This window comes from Tamandua tetradactyla, chromosome 20 (genome assembly GCF_023851605.1).
Source record: "Tamandua tetradactyla isolate mTamTet1 chromosome 20, mTamTet1.pri, whole genome shotgun sequence".
Taxonomy (NCBI): domain Eukaryota; kingdom Metazoa; phylum Chordata; class Mammalia; order Pilosa; family Myrmecophagidae; genus Tamandua; species Tamandua tetradactyla.
In genome coordinates, this window is record NC_135346.1 from 16,553,801 (window position 1) to 16,579,255 (window position 25,455).

General features: G+C 45.8%; 1 protein-coding gene across 9 annotated transcripts in view; it reads right to left on the bottom strand.

The window, feature by feature from the left end:
• The window catches only part of SPOCK1 (SPARC (osteonectin), cwcv and kazal like domains proteoglycan 1), a 551,382-nt gene that overhangs the window by 192,092 nt on the left and 333,835 nt on the right, over nt 1-25,455 (bottom strand). The gene's annotated exons all lie outside the window — the stretch shown is intronic.

Sequence of the window (25,455 nt, forward strand, 5' to 3'; positions counted from 1 at the left end):
TCTCTGGCCAAGAGCCTAGAGAGGACAGCTGAGCAATAGAGGAGGCTGGACTTGTGTGCCCAAGCCTGGGGAGAGCAGTGGGGAAGGGACACGGGACAGATAAGGACAAGAGGCAAAGGATAAAAGGATGCCTGTGACCAAATACACCCCACCTGTGAGACACCTTTTTTTCCCCTTCAAACGTAGGACTCCTTTCTTTCTGTGTCAAAAACTATAAAATCCTCTCTGTTACATTATATATGGGGGAGTGGGGAGTGGGGGGTGTGCAGGTATAAATTGATAACAGCCTCTTGTGCAGGGCAATTTCTTAGCCTTCTGTGATGACAGTTGTTAAATACACGTGGACAGGTGTGGGGGGTTATTATACCATTCTCTCAACATTTTGGTACATGTGGAATTTTTCACAGTAAAAGGAAAGAAAAAACAAGATAGATGTCCTATGACCCAGCAAGCTAACATATTAGACAAAAATGCTCATCTTAATGGTCTATAATAAGGGAAAATTATAAACAACTTGAATGCCCATCTACAGGGAACTGGTTAACTTAATTGCAGGGCATCCATTTACGAAAGACGATGCAGCTATTTTAAAGGAGAAAGTAGATTTGTGTGCACTAGCATAGGTAGATGTTTATGACACATGAAGTAAAAACAGCAAGTTGAAGATGGGAAAAGAAGGTAAAGTAACTTCCCAACAACACACAGCCAATAAACAGTGAGGCAGAACAGAAATCCAGGTCTGTGCACTTCCAAAGGAACTGCTCTTTCCCTTTTCCATCCTGAAAACAGAAACCACCTTCACCTAACCAGCCCCAGCCTCCACTGCAGTCACACACCAGGGCCCTTGGCCCCTCCTGCCTGCCCCGTTTCCTGGGCTCTCCATGCAACAGTCCGAGGATGAACTCAGACTCCTCAAGCCTCTAGGCTGGCATCACTATTGCCCGTCACTGACCTGGTCTAGAAACACCACCCACACCAGCCACAGCCTCCCTCTGTTTCCTGAAGAAACAGTATCTTGTCTGTGCCATGGAGACAATGACAAGTCGGGACCATCAGCGGGGGCCAGAGCAAGTGCCCAATCCCGTGAGATCCTGGCACCTGCCTTTGAGATGTGGTCGTTAAGGATGTCCCACACCCGGCTGGAACTAATGAAAGTGCTGGGAAGAGTTTCCCAGCCCCGGCCCACGTGCTGAATGCGGCATTAGGAGCAACCGCTGATAAGTTTAACAGGACTAATTCCCACATCCTGATCATTAAGAAAGAAGGTGTTAGAAGGCGCCTACTACAGCAGCTGCGGAAATGTGCTCTATAAAATCACAGACCACGACATTTTATTAGCCTGGCCAGCCAATCCTTCCTTCTCAAAACGATCATCCCACACCTTCTCCTTCTCCCCAGCTGCGCCGGGATTGTGAAGACAAGGGCTCAGCCTCTTCCTCAGGATACTGGTTTTCATTTAAAGTCAGGAGGGAGGAAGAGAAGGAAAAAGGAGAGTAGAGGAGGGAAACTAAGTGGAAACGAAGGACAGGTGGGAGCATTTTATGACAGTGCATCGCCTAATCAAGGGACTGATGATGACAGTAACCTTCACCACCCCATAAAATAATGTATCTTATCCTTAATTTAATGGTGAGGAAACTGACACAGAAATGCTGAGTAACTTGTCTGTGATCACACAGCTGGTGAGGCTGGAATTCGGTCTAGGTGAGTCCCATGCCCAACCTGGTGCTCAGACCATTAGGTCACTTATGGCAATAGCTTTTGAGAAACTTACGATACCACCCATACGATCCCAGAAGGAACTTCTTATTGTAAGTAAACACTGCACCGTCAGAAATCCAAGCCAGATTGTTGGATATTCTAATAAGCTTGTATTACTTTTATAAGAACAATAAAAATCAGCATTTATTTTACAAGCGATGCTGATGCCTGGTGAAGTTAAGCTGCTCCCTGACTTAAGATACAGCAGGGACAGGCGGGCGTCACTGTGCTTGCTTCTGCAGCAGGGCGTGGCAAGCGTGCCTCTGGGCCACGCCATGGGTGGTGCATCCATGCTGCCCCGCAGTGACCCGGGACCGGACAGCACGGACCACTGAGGCACAGGCCACTATCCACACAGAAGTGCTGACCCCCTCATCCATCGAAATGGCCAGAATTTATTAAAAATGTTATAATAGCACAGGCTTTTGGGTTCTATTTCATTGTAATCAGTATTCATTATTCATAAGACATTTATGAACAAAGGAGACAAAATTACTTAAAACACAAAAGAATCAGTTCTATAAACTGGGAAAATAAAAGGGCATAAAAAGCATAATAAAAATCAAATATTTCCAGGAAAAACGTATACTTAAAAGACTGCTGTGGCTCATAAAGTCTACCTTTTGTATCTGTGCTTTGCTTTAATGCAATCAAAACTCCTGTAAAATACAGAGCTGTTTCCAAACTAATGGCATCTGGGAACTAACTCCTTTGGTGTCAATGAACATGATTCTGACATTATTCAGCAGCCATGATTATTTACCAGGATGGAGAAACTCAGGTATGCCAGAAATTTCCAAAATCTTTACTACTGCCTCAAAGTTAAGAGTCCAGGGGTTGAAATCAGAGAGACGTGGGCTGGACAGGCACCGCCATGCCACTTCCTGCCTGTGCAGTCTCGGGAGGCTACTCAGCGCCTTAGAATGCAGCACAGAGACAGCCCCACTTCACCGGGGGCTGGGATGTGACGAGATGACGCATGAAAGCTGCCGAGCACAGTGTCTGGCACAAGTACAAGTTCGGCTGCCATTCTCATCACTCTCACCGGCTCTGTGTAGCTTGGTCCTAAAATACAGAAAGTTTACGTTCACCAAGGACAAAGGACCCCAGACATCTCCGAGCCCCAAGGTCTTGGAATTGTAATTCAGGTCAACCCTTCCCCTCTCAAAATGGAAGACTCAGTTTCATGAGGAGAAACATTAAAACTTCTTTTTGAACATCAAGCTCAGGGTCTACTTAATCCAGGAAACTTTTGCTGGTTTCCCAGATTCACGTCCACTGCTGAAATCACCAGGTGACAGCTGAGTTGTTCATGTATCTCTAGCAGAGCAGTGTTCTGTCTGTTCCCTCCTAAAGATTATAAGGCCTGGGGATGAAGGACGAAAATCTTCTTTCCAAATTCTGTGCACAAAAGCATACAACAAAACCTTATAACACAAACCTACAGGGTCAAACTTTTCTTTTTCAAGAGGAGATCCTTGGATTCTGAAACGTCTTTATTGGAGAGTCTTGGAGTTTGAATGCTAAGGTACCCTGAAGCCTACATTCCAGCAGCAGCAGTAAAAAGCTAAGAAAAAAGCCCAGTTAAGGAGAAAGAGTCTGGTAAATATGGTTGATGCAAGCAGAGAAAGCTTGAATCCAGGGAAGTTATTTACTATGGAGTATGCTGGGGACAAATGCACACTCAGGGTTCAGCAAGGTAGTCTGGTATATAGACTGGTGCTCTCTAATCCTTGGCCTCAGGCTGCCCATCTGACTGCTCTCTGCTTGGCAGGTGCAGGTGTAAACTGAAACCAGAACAGTGAAGTCAGCAGGGAAAGCCTGCCCCAGATTGGAGGCAGGGACACTCAGCTAACCTCTCAGAGCCTCAAATGAAGCTGCCACTTTCATAGTGTGGCATCTGTGGAGCAGAACCCTGGGGCAGAGCTCTACGAGGCAGCACGGCGGCCGGTCACTGCTGCCTCCCTGAAGAGTCCAAAAAACACCCAAGGAGAGGAAATCGGCAGTCCTGTGCCACATGAATCTAACAGAGCCTGCCCCAACCCCTCCTCCTGTTTCCACCATCTCATCTAACCATTGCTTTTCAGACTGGGCATGGTGGCCAAGGAGAATGCAAATCTACACTGACTCGGCCTAAAGCATCTATTTTTCTAGATGTTAGATGATTATGAACTTGTATAAGAGACACTTCAAGAACGTAGGTGCTCTCACTAGGTCCTGTCCCCTGAATCTCAGAGTAGGCATTTACTCTTAATTGTCCTTAGGGGCTCTTTGGTAGAAAAGTTGGAGAAGTATTGAGCGTTTACTAAGTTTAAAAGGTCCTACAGTGAAGCTGAGAGCTCTCTAGGGTACTTATATCTAAGATGGAAAATCAATACCAGTAAAACTACATACAAAGGGCCTTCATAAGCAAATTTTTCACTCTTGGGGACCAGGAAGCAGCTCCAGTTAAAGCCAGTGTGTTAGTCAGGGTTCTCTAGAGAAGCAGCACTAATAGGAGCTAACTGTAAATATGGGATTTATAGAAATGCCTCATGCAACTGTGAGGGTGCAAGAATCCAAAATCCACAGAGCACGCCGTGAGGCTGGCTACTCCGACAGATGTCCTTGACGAACTCTACAGGAGAGGCCCGGCTGGTTGAAGAAGTGAAAATTCTCTCTCCTCCTTTAAAAGTCTCCAACTGATTTGATTAAATTCAACTGACTGATTTAAAGGCACCCCCTTAGTTGATTATAGATGTGATCAGCCACAGATGCAATCAACTGACTGATGATTAAAACACCAGCCTACTGGTTTATCAACCAGCCACAAAATATCCCTGCAGTAATGGCTAAGTCAGTGCATGCCTGACCAGACAGCTGGGCGCCATCGCCTGGCCAAGCTGACAGCTGAACCCAACCATCACAGTCAATTTATCAAAAATGCATGCTGGGGGAGCCGGGGGACGCAGTGCGAGGGTAGTTTGGTGGTAGAATTCTCGCCTATTATGCAGGAGACCCAGGTTCGATTGCCAGCCCCTGCACTTCCCAAATAACAAACAAACAAAAGCAAAAATGCAATAAATGGTGCTGCAATAACGGGATACTCACATCGAGAAAGAATGAAATATGACTCCTACCTTACAGCATACAAAAAAAAATGTATGTCCTATCCCCTGGCACAGAGTCCCCATGTCATCTGTTCCCAGGGATCTCAATTCCACTGGTGAAAAGGTTCCAGGGATTTTCGGAGAACTGACCTTGCATGGTACAAAGGTTTTTTTCAGAGCCTTCTATGTGCCAAGCATTAGGCAAGGTATATAAGTGTCCCTAAACATTTGTGACTCCCCAGGTATGAATATCAAAATTAAAGCTGTTATTACTTTCATCGCTCCCGCTGTTAATTTTTCAGAAACACTTGGCTCTGGATTTATAAATGGGTAATTGGAGACTATTCATTTCCAAGGCCTTTCTTTCTCCAATTAGGGCAGATTCATTTCTGCTTCCCTGGGATGGTTCCCAAGGTTATTAAGTTCCATTCCTTTACTGATAACGTCGAAGCAATCATGACAAAACTTGTGCTGATTGGAGCTGGGGTTTCTTGAGGCATCTTCTAAGCTATTAGATACCGCCCCAAGCTGAGAGAAGAACGATTGCATCTTCCACTGTAGAGTTTGGTAAGTGCTGTATCATTTAAGTCTTGTAAATTCTTGTTCCCTGTTTCTTATGTCTCACGCTGTTCAATCATTGTTAAAATACTCTGCCACATGCATCCAAATAAGCAAAGCAATTTGCAGTCCTAATCTTCCCTGAAACCTGCTCTCTTTCCTGCCTGTTTTTCCACCAATGTGACACTCAGTGGCCAGTTACCTCCCTTACATTAATCTAAGATAAGCTCTGGACTGCTAAATAAAACATAAATCTGGTCTTAACTCCACAGAGAAGGCAGATGCAACAAGAAATCATGGGTAAGTAACTATGGGTTTCCGAAGACAAACACTGAACAAACACAATGAGTGAAATTTTTCCTTTTTGTTCTTTAGCAATGAGCACTGAGCACCCAGCAGGTAAGACAGTAAAGGGAAATAATCATCTCTGGATAGGAAAATAGCTGCAAAGTTCTTTCTACTGAAGGAGAGGAGCTGATTTCCAGTAGTTATGTTTGTTTTCACTAATGTTATGGATTCCAAATTCAATTTTTTAAAAGACCTTCTTGAATGTCTTCCTCAGTCTGGCTTCACACTTCCCTGCCAGAATTTAGTTCTCAATCCCTGCTTGTCTTCCCCTCATACTCCAACATTTACCTGGCTTCAGTTACAGACCCTCCAACATGTGGCATGTTTTCATGAGTCTAGACCTGTACTGTCCAATACAGACTATCGTTCTGTTTTAGCTTCCCAGCTGCTAAAGCAGATACCATAAAATGACTTGCCGCAGCAACAGGAATTTAGTAGCTTTCATTTCAGAGGCTATAAGGCTTGCTTCCTCCCTGGGTCAGTATCTTCCGTGTGTCTGGCCATCTTCAGGGTTTCTGGACTTTTCCATTACATGACAATGCACATGGCAGCACCTTTTCCTTTCTTTTCCAACTTCCATTAATTCTCAGCTTCCAGCAGCTCTTTGTGGCTTCTCCTCTTGAGTCTAATTTCCTTTGTGTGTAAAGTCAGCCATAGCGGACTGAGACCTACCCGTACTCATTTGGCACAGCTTAACTAATAGTATCTTCAAAAGTCCTACTGACAAATGTGATCGCACCCACAGGGCCAGGGGTTGGGACCTGAATGTGCATTTTGTGGGGACACAATGCAGTCAGTCCCCAACACATTCCATTCTCACAACCACCTTATATGGTCAATACTTGACAGATGAAGACACAAAATTGGAACTCACCAAAGATCATGGAACGAGTAAGTGGCCCCGCAGGAATGTGACTCCACGTCTGTCTAAATCCAGTAGAAAATAAGCACCAGGAGACCAGAGACGGTGAGTACCTCCCCCCTGCACTGCTTATGCCCCTCACCTAAAGCAGTGTCTGCTCTGATGGGGGCTCATACATTGTTAAATAAAAAGATGATGGACTCTAGGCCTATGGGACTAACCACTACTCTACCCTGGTCTGTGAGGTCAGGGGCCAAATTCTGTTCATTTCTGAATCTCAACTCCCTTGTGTCTGCTCCAAGGGACCTGCTGAATGACAGTGCTGAACAAACATTCTGTGCAAGTGGCATCTCTGGACAGATCTGGGAAAATAGGGTTCTGGGCCACGAAGATTCAGAGCTCCAAGTATCTCCAGACCAACATGCTCACTTTTTACATAGAGAAGACTACAGTTCTTCAATTTAGCAAACATTTGCATAGCTCCTTTTACATGCCAAGCACTATTACAAGCCCTGGGTTTTCCGAGATGGGTAGGACAAAGTCCTCACTCTTAAGGAACTTATGTTTTAGTAGAGGAAGGAAAAGAAAGAAAGAAATGGGTGGGAGAGTTGAAAGAAAAGAAGAAATGAAGAAGGGAAGGAGGAAAGGGAAAAAACATTAGATGGTAATAAGAGCTCAGAAGCATTTGTCAAAAAGTGATGCAACAGGGAGTGCCTCGGTGGTCATTTTGGATTAAATGATCAGGGAAAAGCTCTCCGAGGAGGTAACTTTTAAGTTGTCATCTGAAAAAAGCAATCAGCCCTATGAAGAGCAATTGAGGGATATTCCAGGTAGAGGGAACAGCCACTGCAAAGGCTCCAAGGCCCCTGAAAAGTTGGAGAAAGGGACAGGCATTGACAGAGTTCAGAACTTTTCCCAGGACACACTGCCAGTGATTAGAACCAGGACTTAATCTCTAGAAGGACCAATTCTCTTATTTGCATCCTTAGAGAAATGAGTCTCAAGATATCTGGTCAACATAATGAGGTATATAACTGAGGCGCTGCTCTAGGCCTGGACTCACCATCACAAACTCCACCCCACCATGGCTGTCCAGTGCTCAGCTTCAGGACTGTCAGCTGGCCACTGTGCAGGCTGCCATCGCTAAAGGTGCATAGGCTGCAGAGAACCCAAACTGCAGGCCTCCTGGACATGGCCTTTGCTCATATAAGCAAATCTACAAGATGTGGGATATGGCCCATATGGAAAGGCCAAAGGAGCATGAACTTAGAGCTGCAGACAGACCCAGCTCTACACCTCAGCTCAGTGCCTTGGCGCTGTGTGATTATGGACAAGTTATAGAGCCTCTCTGAGCTGTTAAGGGGAATAGCAGGTAACATCTATCGAACTTATATGGTGGCTAAGAGGACTAGGTAAGACAATGTGCCGAACACTTAACATTGATCTTAGCAAGTCCTTAATAAATATCAGTTCCAGCTCCTTTTTACATGATTCCACTTAAACAGCCCTTACAGATGCACAAATCCTAACTGGACCTCTTTTTTTCTCCAGGTTTCTCTACCAAGGCCAGACACAGTCCTGAAATCATCTTGCCTTTAATCTCCACTTCCTAGGAGACCTCCTTTGAGCTGTGTCTATTGCCATACTGGCCCTGCCCCTGCACAGCAATCCTCACGCCCACCCACGCTCCCTGCCTGGACCGTCCCCAGCACCCTGCCTCAGGAACCCATGCCCCCATTCAGCCTTCTATCACAGCCGAGGCAAACAACATGGGGAATGGGGAATGGATGGTTTTATGCTCTCTACTCAATGAAGTAAAACTGGAAACAGACACCTGGACCTCATAAATGTGAGAAAAGCGAGAAAGGAGAAGAAAAATGATGAAATAAAGGAGATTCCCATGTTCCCCAATACTCCTTGCTAATGCTAATGTGTAACAGAGATTTTTGGCAACAGATCCCACCGGCTGGGGCTAAACTCACCATCAGGCCTTTTGTGCTCCTGAAAAAAAAGCAAATGAGAGGATGCATTTCTGTGTAATCCAAACAGTACCCATTTCATGCCCAGTCATTTTTCAAACAGGCAACAAATCCCCCTGGTGGGTTCCTTCCTTTGACAAATAAAAACTCCATCTGGTTTCTCTGTGGGTCCTGTCCAACTGACAGGGGTAAGAGACCTTGCTGGCAATTCACAATCCCCATCACAAGGGCAGACTCGCTGGGCCATCTCTCTGCTGCTATACAAGCTTTCCTCATTAGAAGCCAAGTCAAAATTCAGAATTTTGAACTCAGACTTCTGAAGCAGGGCATTGATTTTTACCTGGTCTCTAAATAGCAAGTTGACAACTTTTTTTTTTCAGTCTAAGTTCACTACTGCTTCGAGTGATGGGCATTAAAAGATGGAGTGTGACAATTTTGTAACTTCAGCAGATAGAGTGGAAATTCCTGAAAAAAAGAATCACAGACTAAAGGACCACAGGAGCGCATGGTACCTCCTGGGTGGGGCACTGTGGAAGCAGCAGGAATGTCTCTGGACTCTGAAAAGTGGGGAGGGCCAGGAGCAGAACAGCCCCCAAGTATCGCTGCAAAAACAAAGTGACACACTGGGCATGGGCTGCTGGATCAGCTGGCAGTGCCCGGCGTTCCTTTACAGGGTCACAGATACCATTCTAACCTATGCCTTTTGTCCCCAGGCATTTGCATATTCATCTCCTGGGGGATATTTCCTTATGGGAGCACATCTTCTCAGCAACCCCTCTTTCTTAAAGGGAAATCAATAGGATTTCAGAGCTGACTCTCAAAAAGTCTGCTATCCAATAATTCACTTATTTGTTAGGCACAGACCTTCCATAGGCACCTCCTAGGTGTCGGCACCATTTTAGGTACTGAACCTATTTGTTAAACTAAGGAGGTCCAGTCCCCGTATGTGAAGTCTGTTCGAGCTCTCAGGCTCTGAGCCCTTTCTATGTGCCAAGCACATATGATTTCGATCCTTATGGCAACCCTGGGAGCTGCTGTTCCCATCATCCAATCCACAGTTTACAGCCCAGATAGCAGAGGATCTTGCTAAGGTAAGACAGAGCACTTGCTAGCACTCAGAGCTGGAAGGGAAAAAGCAAACATTTACACACAAGTAGCCCCAGAGCCAGGCTGCACCAAAGGCCACGAAGCCTGCCCAAGCTAGCTCAGCTCACTCTTGAGCTTGGACCAGCCCACATGGTGCTTTGAAATTTTTGAAAAAGTTGCTAGTCTTCAAAACTTAGGGAATTTCATGTAAAAATTCAAGATAAATTTCTGGACTATTTTTAAATGGGAAGACCTGGCCACACTTGGGCTGATCTTCCCACATAGTCACTTCCTTTGCCTTATCATTGTCTTCTTTTCTCTCTTTAGACTCTGTTTTGCCACAGTTCTCTTCCCTCCTCCTTCACATGCACATTAACTGCATCCCTGGTCGAAAGGCACCAGGGTTTGCATCACCTGCAGCTCCACGGGAGTATATCTTTTCTTCACAATGCAAACCACTAAATAGGCCAGTACCCACATTCCGTTTACCTAGAGAAAAATCCCAAGATAGTTGGATGGAAATGCTCTAGAAAAGTTAGTATTCTTTAGTTGAAAAAGCAATTCCAGTACTTAGTGCTTTATTGTTCGACAAATGTTAACTTTTTTTTTTTTTTTTAGTCTTGACAGACTGTATATTATTTTTCCTTTGAATTTTCACATCGGAATAATTAACTTAGCAGTCGTCTGCCCTGGAGAGTTTTTCCTCTCCTAATAGATTTTACTCTACTTTTGTTCTCAGAGTGCTGACTGTGCTACATGCTCGCCAGATCCCAGAGGAGACTCTACCGGGGGAGCAACAAGCGGGACCTCTTCCAGCCAGTATTTTCCCCTGGGCAGGGCCTCTAGGATCATGCATGCAAAGGTGGCAGATGAGAAAATCTTCTCCATGATTTCCCTCTCTGCAGAGCTTTCTGTTAATTACGTGGTCCCAACCCCATTGCCTTTGGGTTAAAGGTTGGTAATGAGACGCCTGTAGATAGCCTCAAGAAGGTCTGAAATCTGCACAGAAAACCTTACTTTTGTTGCACCAAGGGTATAGAGTGGATGTTGACCTAGACTCCTTCAACCCCTTCCCTAAAAGCACCCTGTTTCCCTTAAAGAAAGTCACCTTTCCCCATTGTACAGAGACCTGGTGGGACAGTGGTTCCAGACAAGGGTGCCAGCTGAGCCTTTCTCTCCAAACCCTGATTCATTCAATTCTAGTGACCATCCAGCAATTCTGCAGCTAAAAAGCGGGGCCCCAGGCAGAAGGAACATTGGAAATTATCCATGACCTCAACAACCTGCTGACCAGACAATGCACGGTTCCCACGCCCTAGCCCTCTGGCATATTCTAGTCCTTTCCCATTTACAAGCCAGGGTTATCCAGTCTCTCAGCGCCTTTGTGAGTGAGCTCAGCTAATCCTTTCCGAGATGCCCAAGGTTACCCAGAGCCGTGCTTGGCTGCTAGCGTTAAAGATTTCCTAAGCAATGGAGGTGTTATGGTCTCCAGAGAACTTCAGAGGGTTCTGTGGTTAGGAAGCCCAGCGTTAGGGCACTGGATAGTTGGGGCTGGTTGAAATGCAGCCACACCTGGAGTGCTAGCATATCAAGCCTAAACTGCCATAAAGGCTCAGGGCGACTGGGATGAGATCCTTCTTAATATCACAATCCACAGAAAAACACTGTGCGCATCACTGGAAAGGGGTAGTGAGATTTCACACAGGACACCATTCAAGGAAGGGAGAGGCGAGGCAAACAGTGAGGAAGGAGTTCAGGAGCACTGTAACGAGAGAAAGGACAGGTCGGGGTCTGAGAAGACTCTTGTACAAGCCTCACCCATTCCACAAGGTGGCCCTGTGGCGTTCTGGTCCACAGGTGACTGGTAAGCTGTGTGTGCGGGCTCTCTCTCAGAGATGGCGCACCAGCAACTTCTCACGCAGATTCTCCAGGGTTTATGGGGGGGAGGGACAGCTGGCTGCCTGAGGCTCCCAGATTAACATGTACAGCTCCAATCATGTGAGAGGCTGGCATGTCCCTTAGCCCATGTCAAATCCTCAGGTAGGCAGTCCTGATAAGCTAAGTTTCTCTGAAGCCCCCTAAACCCTCTCCCCAGGTGAAGTTGGCCACCCTTTCTGCATTTCTTTGTGCTCCAATGGCAATTATTGTTTATGCTGTAAAATCATCATTGTTTCATCCACAAATCCAGTTATGGTTTATATTGCGATTTATGTTTCCACGCATCTTTGTCTTGCATTGCCTTCCAAATTGTTTGCCATCTTATAAATATTTTTGACTTCTGAGGCCCAGTATAATACTTTTGCTGACAAAAATAGTATCAACAAATTTATAATAATTAGGTTGTTTATAATATCCTGGTCCCACTAGAAATATTTTATCCAAGTTGTTTTTGCATTTAAAAAAAAAAAAAACTCTAGGATTTGCCTACAACCTAATATAGGAGAAGATGGAAAATTTTAAAAACCTACCTTTTTCATCAAGTATTCAGTGCCAGAGCTATCCAATTTCCCTGATGTAAGAATAAGATCCAATACCTGTCATATTCTGGGTAAGATCTAAGAATTGTCACCCCTATTCTCATCTCTGGTGATATATTATACATGGTACCATCTCAGTGTGAATCCAGGTCGCCAGCACAGTATTTGGGCCAGTTTTACATTTCACCTTCAAGCTGACAGAAAAGTCGCCTTCTTTGTTGCCTCTCTCCCCAACCCTATGGGAAGTAGATACCTCTAATCAATATGCTATCCCCCATTTGCTCTGGTCTCCTGGGAAACCTTCCCTCCCCTTATTATTCCAACTGAAATAGGCCTATAGAAGAATGTACGCATACAACAGAGTTTCTCAACCAGGGGTGATCCATTCCCACCCCACTTCCCAGGAGACGTTTGGCAAAGTCCTGACACTTGATTGTCACAACTGGTGGGAAGAGGGGGATATACTGGTGTCCACTGGCTAGAGGCCAGAACAGTGCTAAGTATCCCCCAATCCACAGGACAGCAGCCCCAACAACAAAGAGCTATCTGACCCAAAATGCCAATAGTTTCAAGGTTGAAAAACTCTAGCTTAGAGATATAAGGTGCGCTGGGAGGAGCTATTGTCTAAAATTATCTTTGGGGCTGGAGTCAGTTCTGTGGCGGGAAGCACAGGTAAGTGAGCCTGGCTGGAACTGGAGGCATAAGAAATGGTGAACAGGAAAGTGGAGTCTGCCACTGAGGAACCTCCAAAAGTGTACCTATGCTGTGACAGTATTGAAAAATTCCTTCAGAGATTTTATAAACCAGTTTCCTACACTACAGTTGAGGAACTGAGGTCCAGAGAAGAGAAGCAGGTTTGACCAAGGCTCCTACACAAGTCAACTGCAGAGCTGAAACTAGAAACGTGGTCTTATCCTCTCAGCCCAGTGTCCCTTCTACCCTACCATGTTGTCCCCAATGAAAAGAGAAAAGGAAATATGGACTGAAGCCTACCATTGGCCTTTAAATTCATTCAGAGAGATGGGACATAGAAGTTTTTCTGGTCCACCACAAAAACAGATATATAGTCTGAACGTCAAAAGGCAATGGATTTATTCAACAACAACTGTATATTTAGCACTTACTATATGCCAAACATTGGTTTAAGTGATGGAAATATTGCAGTGGCTGGAAAAGACAAAGCCCCTGCTGCCCGTGGCTTATCCTCTAGGTACATATGTGCGTGGCAGCCACAGCCACGAGAGGAAAGCGAGCAAGGCTAAGGTCAAAGATAACGGAAGTTTAAGGTAAGTCTGTGGCCTACAGGGCTCAAAGACCTATAAAAAACACACTCCCCAAGTACCCTTAAAAAGGGTGTCTTAGGACGATGCAACATTGCAATAGTAATAATAGTCATGTCGGCCAACATTTCCTGGGCACCAGCGTACGTGCCAGATACTGTGCTCTGTACTCAAGTGCACCATCTCATTAAATTCTCACAGCAACCCTACGACAGAGGGGCCTTTCCCAACTTGGAGATGTAGAAACTTGGGTTCAAAGATGTAATATTTAGTCCAACATCACGCAGTTAGAGGCAGTCCCACCCAGGTCTGCAGCCTCTGAGGCTCGGGCTCTCAATGAGTAGCCTGACAGCAGCCAGGCTGTTCTCTAAGCTTTCCAAGCTAAGACCCCTATGCCAATGCATGAGTCTCGGTTTCCCTGTTCAGCATCTACTGTGGCCCAAACGGTGTGTCCTCAGTTTACCCATAAGGTCTTGTACCACATGATCAACTGTCTTCGGCATACATAGATATTGCATATCTTTCTGATCCAAGTAGCTTCTCAGAAAATTTAAATTGTCAACCAACCATATATTTCAAAGTCAAGTATTTCCCACAGACCATAAAGAGACTTACTGGAGAGGAGAGAACCTTGTCGGAAATGTAAATGTGCGTACATACGCTGTTAAACCCTGGAAAGCCAGAGAGGTTATACGAAGTATTCATTTGCACTTTTGAGCACTACCAGGCAAGACGGATTGCTTGCTGCCCCACAAATTTCACTACTGGAATAAATTTTGTTAATGAGAACGAGAATATTCAAAATAACCCATTTTTCTACGTGAATAATTGATAAAAGTCATTATTGCCTCCACCAGATTAAGTTTACTTTTCTTTTTTTTTTTTTCATCTCTTCCAAGAATCTCATTAAATGATGATCTGCCCAGGCACACACACGCCACGTGTCAAAGGTCCACCTGGAGGGCAGGGGAGTCAGGGGAACCAGGGACTTCAGATCAAATTCTCCCAACACTGCCTGCCCAACGAATAGTCCAGAGATACACACAGGGGAATCTCCTTCAGCAAATATCTACAGAACACCAGCTAAGGGTCAAAAAATACAGCCGCTTTCACATGGGTTATTTCGTTTAAACTTCACAAGAAATTTGGGAAGTAAGAGTTACTATTTCCATTTTAATGATCAGAAAACACTAAGGCACAGAGAGATTTAGTCTTCGCTCTGGGACATTCAGCTAGGACATGGCCAGGCCAAGATTCAAATCTATTATTCTAAATACAAGCGCAGCTTTCTTTCTCCTCTTTCAGTACAGTTTCCTTTATACCAAACACTTAAGGGAGGCAGCCACAGATTAAACATAGTCCTGGCTTCAAGAGGTTTATAATGTTTTAGGGGAACTAGATGCACCCACGGGACTACAGAAGCTCACGTTTACGGAACACTCGTCGCAGGCCAGGCACTGGGGACTCTGCAGACCTTACCCAAAGGCAGCCAGGTGAAGCTGGTGCTTCCAGGACTAACACTGAGGGGCATGGGGTAACGAGAGGCCGAGCTGTGAGTCGTGCTCTCCCCGTGGTGAGTACAAAGTCCATCTCATTCTCCATTATTCTCCAATACCCTCAGGTTCACGGCAAACCAGCAGTGATGTGAGAAGACTGTCCTATGTGGTCACCAGGGAGAACCCCCAACAGGACCTCAGACATGAGGAGGCCTTCAGAAATGCTCCTCGGACCCTGTAGGTCCTTCCACCTTGTCTTCACCACTGTCCCCACACCTCCTCCGCCCCCACACCAGCCCACCATAGGATTCATCCCTGTTTCTGGTCAGCCGCCTATGGCGCATATTCAATTCCACAAGCACAGGGGATCACACAGTCATGGGTTTACCCTTTCTCCGTATCTTCCTCCCCTACTGTGAACTCCTTGAGGGCGAAGAATGAATTTTACTATCTCTATTTTCCCCTTGCCAGCCACTGTGCCTGATACAGAGCAGACACTCCATAAACAGTTGCTGAATTTAACTGGGAAGCGACATTCTTGAAACAACTACACGAAAGGCTGGGAACAGCTATGCAACATGAAGTGCCAGAACTCAGCTGAGAATAGGTGTTCTGCAAATGTTTGCTGAATAAAGGAAAATCCACCCATCAGCTTTAAGCAACTGAGAGCTAACTGTATTTACAACAAGACAGCATTAACTTATTCTGGGCTTAAAGTAGTTGCTGGAAAAAAAAAATTACAAATGACTCAAAGGAAAAAAAAACAAAATCAAGATAGGGAAGTTCCATGCTGGCACATAGTAGGCTTTCAATGAGTGCTCCTCGGCCAGCTGAGCTCATCAGCTGACAATCCCTACAACAAGAAAATCAAGCTAGAGTTTAAATTGCCAGTCATACCTGAGAGGGCAATAGGCAACCATAATACCATCCTAAGAAACATATGTTGTCTGTGTCCCTCCAATTATAAAGGTTACTGCAACTTAAAATTCCATTAAGAGAACTAGAGCAGCTGCTCTTGTGTACATTTTAGATATTAAATCACCATGGACAATTTGCCTCTGTGGCCAGCAAAAGGCCTGAGCATCTGGCCACTGAATTAGAGGTTTCACCACTTTGCTTCTGTAAAATACCCTTCACAAGGAACCCAGTGATTATTTCACTTAAACAGCTGCCACCAAATAATGCAGCTGTGGCCTTCAACATCAAACCCACACCATTTCTAAAGTTTCCAGAGGGATAAAAAGCAGAATAGCCCTCAACCTTAACCCATAGGAAATGCCCAACCCTGCCAGCTGACTTATCTGAAATCGCCAATATTCTGTTCCATTCATTTTAATGCCTCAGCGATGGAAAGATAATGAGGATTTGGAAAATAAGAAACAATTGGCTCCATCCTGCCTCTAAAAGATAGACTTTGATATGGTGAGAGAAATAGTAACAATATTTCCAAGCTATCTTGGTTGCCACACAGAAAACCCAATTCTTGGGAGGCCCCTCTTCCCTGCAGAAACTCTCTCTGTTCATCAATATTTCATGCACTGTCATCTATTCATTATTTAATAAAGCAATTGAGGGGATGAGTTTATTTTATTTTTCAACCTTTCCACCAGAAACCCTAAGCCGAGAGTACACTGAGCTGGAATTCGGCTGGCAATCACAGAGACATGTATTTGCCGAGTTTTTGAGGGCAAGGGGCTGTTTTGAGTCTTAACTACATACTCCCAGTGTCGAATGCACACTCCACTCCAGGGACCCTCAAATCCCTCTCTGTTTGTGCTGAGATGGGCTCAGTTCAGAATCCAATAAACAGTGATATAATCAATCAACAGACCTAGGGATATTTACTGAGGGCCAAGCTGGGGGATGCAGAGCTTATAAACCAGACCCCTGCCCTCACGGCCCGCAAGGCTCCCTGTAGAGACAAGATGAAAATATGTGGACGTAAACTAGCTAGTTTTCTTAGCTAGAAACCAGCTAAGTGTGTGACTGGCTGTTACATCAGTGGTTCCCAGGGCTTGGCATGTAAGAGGCACGGGAGTCTGTTTTAGTTTCCCAGATGCTAAAAGAAACACCATACAATGAGTTGGCTTAAACAACAGGAATTCGTTGGCTCATGGTTTTGAGGCTAGAAGGCTGAAATCATGGCAGATGTGTCTTTTTTTTTTTTCCTTGTTCAACATCTGACTCCCTTTCTTCTTGCCTCCAGTCTCCCTTTTGTGTACAGAGCTCAGCCACCAGACCCCTTTCTGTGACCTCCGAGTCTTCAGAGAGTGACTCAAAGAAAATCCAGAGGCCAAATTAACCCACAGCCAAGGTGGTAGCATTTGGACTTGCCCCTTTCCAATGGGTGGCCTTCAGCCAGGCCTTGGGTTCCTGCCGACTGTCAAGCCCACCCCCAACCAGGAGTCGTCTGAGCCCCTACTATCCTTCTAATAAATCACCTTTATCCTAAGACAGCCAAATTTGATTTCTGTTTCTTGCAGCCAAGGTTCTAATTGATCAAACACCCAGGAACCGTTTGTGTGATGGAAGCTGTGATCCAGTGGCCACTCTATCTTGTCGTCAGCGCTCGATTACTCAACCTGCAGACTGAGCATGTGCTTAGGGCCCCAAAAGTATGTCTCTAAGACGCTGATATCTCAAAAGCAAAAGCAAAACAGCACCAAGCCATGTATCACAGAAAACATCAGACTTTTACTGGTCTTCTTTAGATTTATTTTGTAGTTTTTTCCCTGTTTTTATTTTAAATTGCATAAGGGGCAAGAGCTTAGCGATCCTAAAAATTTTAGCCTGGCTCTGTTCATCTGAGCATTTATCAAATCTTTCAACAGGGTTGAAGGCTGGCCTTCAGGGTAAAAGCCGAGAAACATTTGTCCTGATAGATTTATCTAGAACCATCTATGTGTTAAATGGCTACTAAATTCTGTAGAAGCCTTTTACCAGCTAATCTTCACAGCAATGCCACAAAGTACGTATTACTATTATATCCATCTTACAGTAAAGGAAATACAGCGTAGAGAAGATAAGCAACCAGCCCAGATTCACACAGCTAGTAAAAAGCAGAGCTGAGACTTAACCTACTCTAAGTGATCCAAAAGCTTCTGTTATCTCACCTAACCACCAAGCTATGGGATTTAATTATTATTACTCTCAGGCACAGATTACGGAACCTTTCACAGTCAAATCAAATTACCAAACCCTGGAGACAAAAGAAATTTGAGCCATATTTAAAACAGCTTCCTGTTTCTGCCTAAGCTTTCCCTCTGGAAAGAGGGACTCCTTCTTCAACTTTGATACAAGCATTTTCCTGACAACGCATTCTAGTGGGTAACAATCCCACATTGAACCGAAGCCCTTCCTCTTCAAGTTAAACATACTTCTCTCTCCACGGGGAAGAGACAAGCTGACCTAACTTGGTGGTATAATTGGCTTTCATATGCTTCAAGACAATTACCAGGTTCCCTGCAGGCTTCTTTTCCTGAGGCTACGAATCCTAATTATTTTTCATACATGCCCTAATTTCCAACTCCACAATCAAATCTGTTGCTGTCCTTTGAACCTCATGCTAGCTGTCCTTTGCAGCTGGGGTCCTGACACATGGGATAGTGCCCTGGTACTTAGTCCTTCCATCCCTTCATACCTGACTCAGGTGTCTATGTCAGGGGGGCAGAGGTGAAAAGGTTCATTCCAGTGGATGGGTGATGGCCTCCATACCAAAGGAGAGCATTGGCCTCGATCGGAGTTGTTCCAAAGCTGGCTCATTGGCAGATCCAAGCATCCAGGAAAGAAATGCCTTGGCTTAGGATCAGGGAACTCCTGGCTCTTCACCAGCCTTAGAATGCCTTAAGGAATGGCAGAGACAGACAGAAAAGAGGGGCCCTTGCTGAAAGAAAAGAAGTTAAGGGAGAAGGTGACCCTTGGAGAGGCTGCATCCAAGGAATGGTGCCTTGCCAGGGGACAAGGCCACCACCACCTCCTTTTACATGCCTGTCTCCTCTACATTACAGTTTAGCTTTGCTGAGCTAATTCCTACTCAGGCCTCAAATGTCTGTGATTTAGTCCCAGACCTCAAGGAGCTTCTAAGATTAAAAGAAAAGAAGAAAGGTGGCAGGTGCCACAGAGAGAAAAAACACAAATTACTAAGGGAATTTGCAACCTAGAAAGGGAAATTATGACCTACACCAGGCATGAGTGAAGACTTCCGGAAATGGGGGCATTGGAAGAAGGGGTATTTGCATTGGGCTCTGGAAAAATGGGTAGTGCAAGACATACAGAAAGTGGGGTTGGGAAAGCAAATGACCAAAGACAAAAGGGCACAGCAAAAGCCCCAGTGGGTTGGATGGGCAGGGAAAACTGAAGGCTATTGAGCAAAACCATGGTATGACTGAAGCTGTGCATGATTCAACATCTTTACAAGGGCAAATGCTCTATCTCTAAAATTAACATATGCAAGCTTCTTAGGGACAAAGAGTGCACTTGGGCCAGTGAAATGCACACTAGGGGATTAATAAATATTTCTTATGGTTTGGTCTATACACTACTGGGAATTGCTAGACTGTCCTATTAGGTTCCTTGTCAATCAATATGGTACAGTGGTTAAGAGCTCAGGCTCCAGGTTTCGATCCCAGCTTCACTACTTACTAGCTGTATGACCTTGAACAAGTCACTTACCTTATCTTGACCTCAGTTTCTTTATCTTTAAAGTAGACACGTGACTGTAGCTATCTCACAGGGCTGTCAAATGTTAAAGGAGGCAATCCATATAGAGGGCTTGAAAGCGCACCTGGCATACAGAATATGCCCGCCTTCCTTCGACACCAGTCCCACCAGCCCACCAATCCCCACCCATCCACATGGGATGAGAACAATGTAGATCCATGTTTTGGGATATACCTCAGCTCACACACAGTCCTGTCTGTGAAAAGCAGTGGCTCCTTTGGGGAAAATGAATAATTTGGTAAAAACGCAAATAAAATAAATGTAAAACCTATCTTCAATAACAGTAAAAGCAGGAAGCTAACATTGCCACTTGTATATTTTTTACTACACTTATGTTAACATTGTAGAAGAGACTTCTGGGCTTGAGTATTCAACCTAGGAGAATGCCAACAAGATTAAAGTTATACCCCATCTTCCTAGCAACTTTATTAATCCAGGGCAACAATCATTAAACTCATCAACCCATCTTACTTTATTAAACCCTTTAACAAAAAGCACCAGTAAATCTCTCCGTGATGTTTTGTTTGTTTTCAATGAAGGCAGATCCTGTCCCTTCATCACACACATGGCCAGTGTGACCTCAGTTCCCTAGAGGTTTACCATCAAGTTCAGCCTGGGCAGGTTCAGAGCTCAGCTCTCTCCAGAGGCCTCTCTAAACTACTGGTGGAAGGAACCCCATTTCCCTCTTGGCAGCAAAAAACAACGCGGAGTGCAATGACTATATGAGTTAGCACATGCTCCAGAAGCTGTGACGATCCTTGGCCGTCTCAATGGACATTTAAACTCTAGTAAAGCAAACCTGAAATGTTGTCATTGAAAGGCCCAGAATTCTGACAGGCTTCCAGCGATTACAAAACTTACCCCCAAATGCTGGGTCTGTAATTTACAGGATGGAGTAAATCTCCAGAGATCAGAGTAATTAATTATCAATAGAAGGCTGGCATCCTGCGTGCTCAGGGAGGGGAAGTGGAATGAAAGGCCTCTGGGCAGCATCCACCCCTCAAGAACTGAATACTGGATGTGCTATTTCTTAGTATCTGCAGAGATTCCACCCAGAGACCACCCACCGAGTGGAATAAAGCCCACACCTGTGTTCTCTGTAATCAGGGCAACCTGAGCCAGTGGGCAGAGCAGGTGTCCCGGGGCCAGCCCTGCAGGAGCCAGGCCCATAATATCACAGACACCTTCAAAGGACTCATGGGGTTGGGAGGAGATCAGAAGCCCTTTTGCATGGAAAACAGCATCCTGTGGCAGCTGGAGCAAGGAACTCAGCGAGTGTAGCTGGAGTAGAGAGAAAATGAGAGCAAGAGAAAATCAGAGAGGAAAGCATGAGAGAAAGAGGTGGCAATCAAGAAGACGTGGCAAAGAAGAGGGGAGAAAAAATAAAGAACAGAAGATGTACTTTGAGAAAAGAGACAAGGAGGTTGAGGAGGGGAAGAAATGTAGGGGTTTGGGAAGGAAGGGGGAAAATGGTACACCCTCTTGTTGCTGCCTTAGTTTAGAAATTTTCACGGCCTTAGAACTGTACATTTTTAACCTAATAAATCCCCCTTGTAAATGCCAGTCCATTTCTGGTATATTGCATTCTGGTAGCTTTAGCCAACTGGAATAGCCACTTCATGGCAAGTTTAAGATGGGAAGCTTGTGGGTGGGGAAGTGGGTGGCACTTCAGCGCTGCCATGGCTGGAGAAGGGAAAGAAGAGCCCCTGGTTGTATGTGAGTAGACCCAGGCTCCTTGAGGATGAGGTTGTGCCTCATCTCTACATCTCCAGCCCTGACCTGTCCAAGGGCCAAACTGCATGACCACCGGCCCATCTGACAGCTCTGCTGGCTGTCCAGAAGGGGGCACACACTTATAGTTTCAAAAACAACTCCTTGATTCCTTACCATGGTCCCTCAAGTTGGTTCCTCATCCAGTCTTTTCTATTTGAGTAAATGACACAGCCTCTGCTTGACTGCTTGGGCAGCTACCCTTGGCTCCTCTCTTTATCTTGGCACCTACATCCAAACCAGCCGTAAGTCTCATTGGCCCTGCCTCCTACATATAGCCTACATGTGTCAGCTTCTCTCCATCTTTCTCAATTTTCTGGACATTAGCCTCCTAATTGGACTCCTTCTGCCACCCCCTAGACCCTATAGTCTACTTCTCCACAGCAGCCAGAGTCATTTTTTAAAATGTAAATCCCACGATACCCATTCCCTGCTTAAAAACTCTCCAATGACTTGGAAGGCCACTTCCATGGCCTGCAAGGGCATGCATGATTTGTCCCCTGCCACCTCTCAGAATTCACCTCTGGCCACTCTCCCCCTCCTTGCTAGGGTCCAGCCACGATGGCCTGCCTGCCTTCTGACCCTTGAACAGAACGCTGGTACTAGCCTTAGAGCTTTTGCTATGCCTGGAATGTTCCTGCCCCACTTCTCCGCATGGCTGGCTCCTTCTTATCACCCAGATGCCGCCTGTCACTTCCCGAGAGAGACTCTCCCAGACTGCCCTATCTAAAGTAGCCTCCTCTGTGTTCCCATCACGTCTCCCTGTTTATTCCTGGTTGCATTTAGCACTGTTTGGTGTTCTCTTGTTGATTTCTCCAGGGAGAATGCATGCCTGGGAAAGTGGTGAGCTTTTCAGTTTGTGCACCATCCCCTGAAACAATCCCTAGCACAAGTTAGGAATTTAGTACATGTTAATAAAAGGCTAAATTTACCTCTGCTTCCCCAAGGACTGGCACAGGGCTTGGCACTGAAGAGCAGGTACTCAGAAGCGGATGGCATGTTGCACAGTTGTGGGCAACTTCAGTCTCCAAGGAGTCAATAATTGACTGGGTACAGAACATTTCTAAGGTCTTTCAGGCCATTTAAACTCCAGTATTATTTTTCCTCCAAATAGGCAGTTATTGCAAAAATAGGACTGTGCAAAAAAGGCAGAATCCATTCTCAGTCTGCTAAAAATCATGCCTATAATGGGTTAGAAACTTAAAGGGACAAGTCTTCTACCTACATCCAGTGGAAAAAACCGAAACTCCTGGCCCTTTTTTCTCATTCGATCTAAAAATAAGGGCACCAGCTCTGAGTTCCTCTGAGAATGTCTGATGTAAGCTAGGACCTTGTCTCGGAAAAGGCACAGTCTTTTGCACTCCATGAACAGGGCACACTGCCGGCCAATTACTTGGTTTACCCATTTAAGCTGTCACCCAGGGTCAATTACAGGTTTCCCGGGCTGGGGCCCCTTCAGGCCTATCCTGTCCCCTCCTCGCCATGAGAAGGGTATCTGCTTTACTGGAGCATCCTGAAGCCCTGGGAACCTCTCCTCTCTTTGGGGAAAGGGATCCATTACCTTCTCTTTATACTTGTTTCTCTAACCCCTTTTACAGACAACAATTCCTCCTGGTAGCCAGCCTCAACCCTGCACAACCCCGCAAGAGCAATAGGTCATTTTCCTGCCTCTACCCACAGCAGAGATGGACGGAAGTTCCTCCCGACGCTGGGTCACAAGAGCACATGGCAGAAGACCTGGTCCCTACCCCAAGCTAGCCATGAGAATGTGTGATTTGGGCCAGCTGTGAGAATTGGGATTGGGCCCTTACTTTGCTGGGGAGAGATGAGAAAATGGCCCCACATACTTCCTAGGGTTTTTATGAGGAGGAAACACAGAGGAGCCCATCTCCCTCTATGGACTACGCACTCCTTGAGGACAAAGCCTCTGCCCCGCTCCTACACTGCCCACTGGGTAACATCCGCTGTGCCCTTCCCTGGTGCCAGGCACGAGAGCATTACAGGAACCATCTCCTTCCCTCCTCACAGCCACCCCACACAGAGGTTGCCAGTATATCAATTTCAAAATGAAGAAACCAAGGCTCAGAATAGTTAAATCACTTGCTGACGTCACACAGCGTCTGAGTGATGGGGCCAGGACCTGTGGGCTCCCGTGCCACTCACCCTGCCCGGCTGGCACAGAACACCTGGCACAGGGCACATTCAGCACAGACCAGGGTAAGTGTAAAATACACTGTAAAGCAAGCAAGGAAGAGGAAATGTAAAATGCTGCAGCTACCAATTGCTACTACCTTTTGTAATAAGAACGGCTTTAGGTTTGCCATCAGCCAGTTTAAATAAGAGGGTGAGACTTGTGATGTGGGAGGAAGAAGAGACATTTGACTCTCTGAAGCACCAGGCACATGGCCTGAATTTTCATATTTCATTCCCCATGACTCTGAGCTATACATTGTTATCATCACTTCACAGGAGAGAACACAAAATTCAAAGAAAGTTCCATCTTGCCAAGCTTGACATCATTGGGTTTTATTTCCCTGAAGACCCTGAGACCGAGACTTCCAGGGTTTACAGGCACCGCTGTGGGTCAGAGCTGCGACGAGGCAGTGTTGCCCCTCCCTGGCTCTCCTTCCCACCTTCTGACAAACACAGTGTCAAAACAGGAACCCCCAGGGTGTGGGCACTCAGGTGACAGAAAGAGACAAAAAGGCCATCGCAATCCTGGACCTCACAACCACAGGATGAAACAGGGTGTGACCAACTGACTGCCGTGGTCAGGTCTGGCCTGAAACTGAATCCAATCCCCCATGCACATCAAGAGCCCACGGCAGGGCCTTTGGGTAAGCACTGGGGAGAGAGACAGGGAAAAGGTGACCTCAAGGTTATGAGTTCGAGGTGCTTCCAGCTTAGACTGCCAACCTCACAAATGACTCTCACCCAAGTCCAGAGACACAGGGTGGAAAACAAGGACGTCAACTACAAGAAATGCCATGGTTTGAGGGAGGAAAGAGCCACTGCAGTGGGCACTGAAGAACACAGAGATTGCCAGTAGATGGAAGGGAGGCACTCTGAGCAAACCCAGTGAGGAGAGGAGGTAGAAGAGTTGTGCGTGGAAGGTTCTCGTCTAGACCCGTGTGACGACATCTAGTCTGGAATATGAAGTACCATAAACGCTGCCTGAGTAAGTCTGGACTTTATTCCATAATCAGTGGCAGCAACCTACAGTTTGCAGGCAAGAAAGTGACACAAGGGACCTGCTTTAGGGGCACCTGTCTTTATGAGTAATGGATGTTAGGGTGAAATACAAGCACCAATCAACAGGAAATTCAATATTGTGGTTCTGCTCACAAAATGGGGTTCTCTCAAATTCCTGCCTTAAAAATAAAAACACTGGGCTGGATTCCAGGAATGAGAGAGAGAGTCAAAGGGCAAGACTGGGAGGGCTCCCGTGCCAGCTTCCCAATCCTAGAAGCTTCCAGTTTGCCATCAGCTTTGCACCTCCCCTTTGCTGCATTTGAATAAAACATTAAACGAGCTGGAAAGTGTGATCTCCATGGAGGCTGGAAACTTTGGAGCATTAGCTGACAAACAGGCCTGCTGCTGTGTAAACTCCCAGGGCAAATGCAGAGTGTGAACTAATCTTGCCACTATCACAAGTTCTCTGAGCTGAGGCTAATGTATGATAATCTAAATCGGGCTGGGCAGATGCCTGCCTGGGAAATCTGATTAGGGTTTGCTTGATGATTCCCTTTCATCCCCCAAGAGACCTGAGGACACAGCAGACCAGACCTGGCCATGAAGTCAACATGCCTCGGCATCCCAGGGCCCAAAGGCATGTACCCACTGAGCCTCTGTTGGGGGCCAAAAGGGACAAGAGGCCAAAAACCTGCAGATAATTTTGTATCAGACATACCCCCAGCTGGATCGATGCAGAGCTAAAGAGTTGAGCCTCCCTCTACAGCCAGACCACATGTAAAGCCCAGGCTCAACCGCGCCACCTCTTTGCTTATCCATTTGGTATCATCATTTCTAG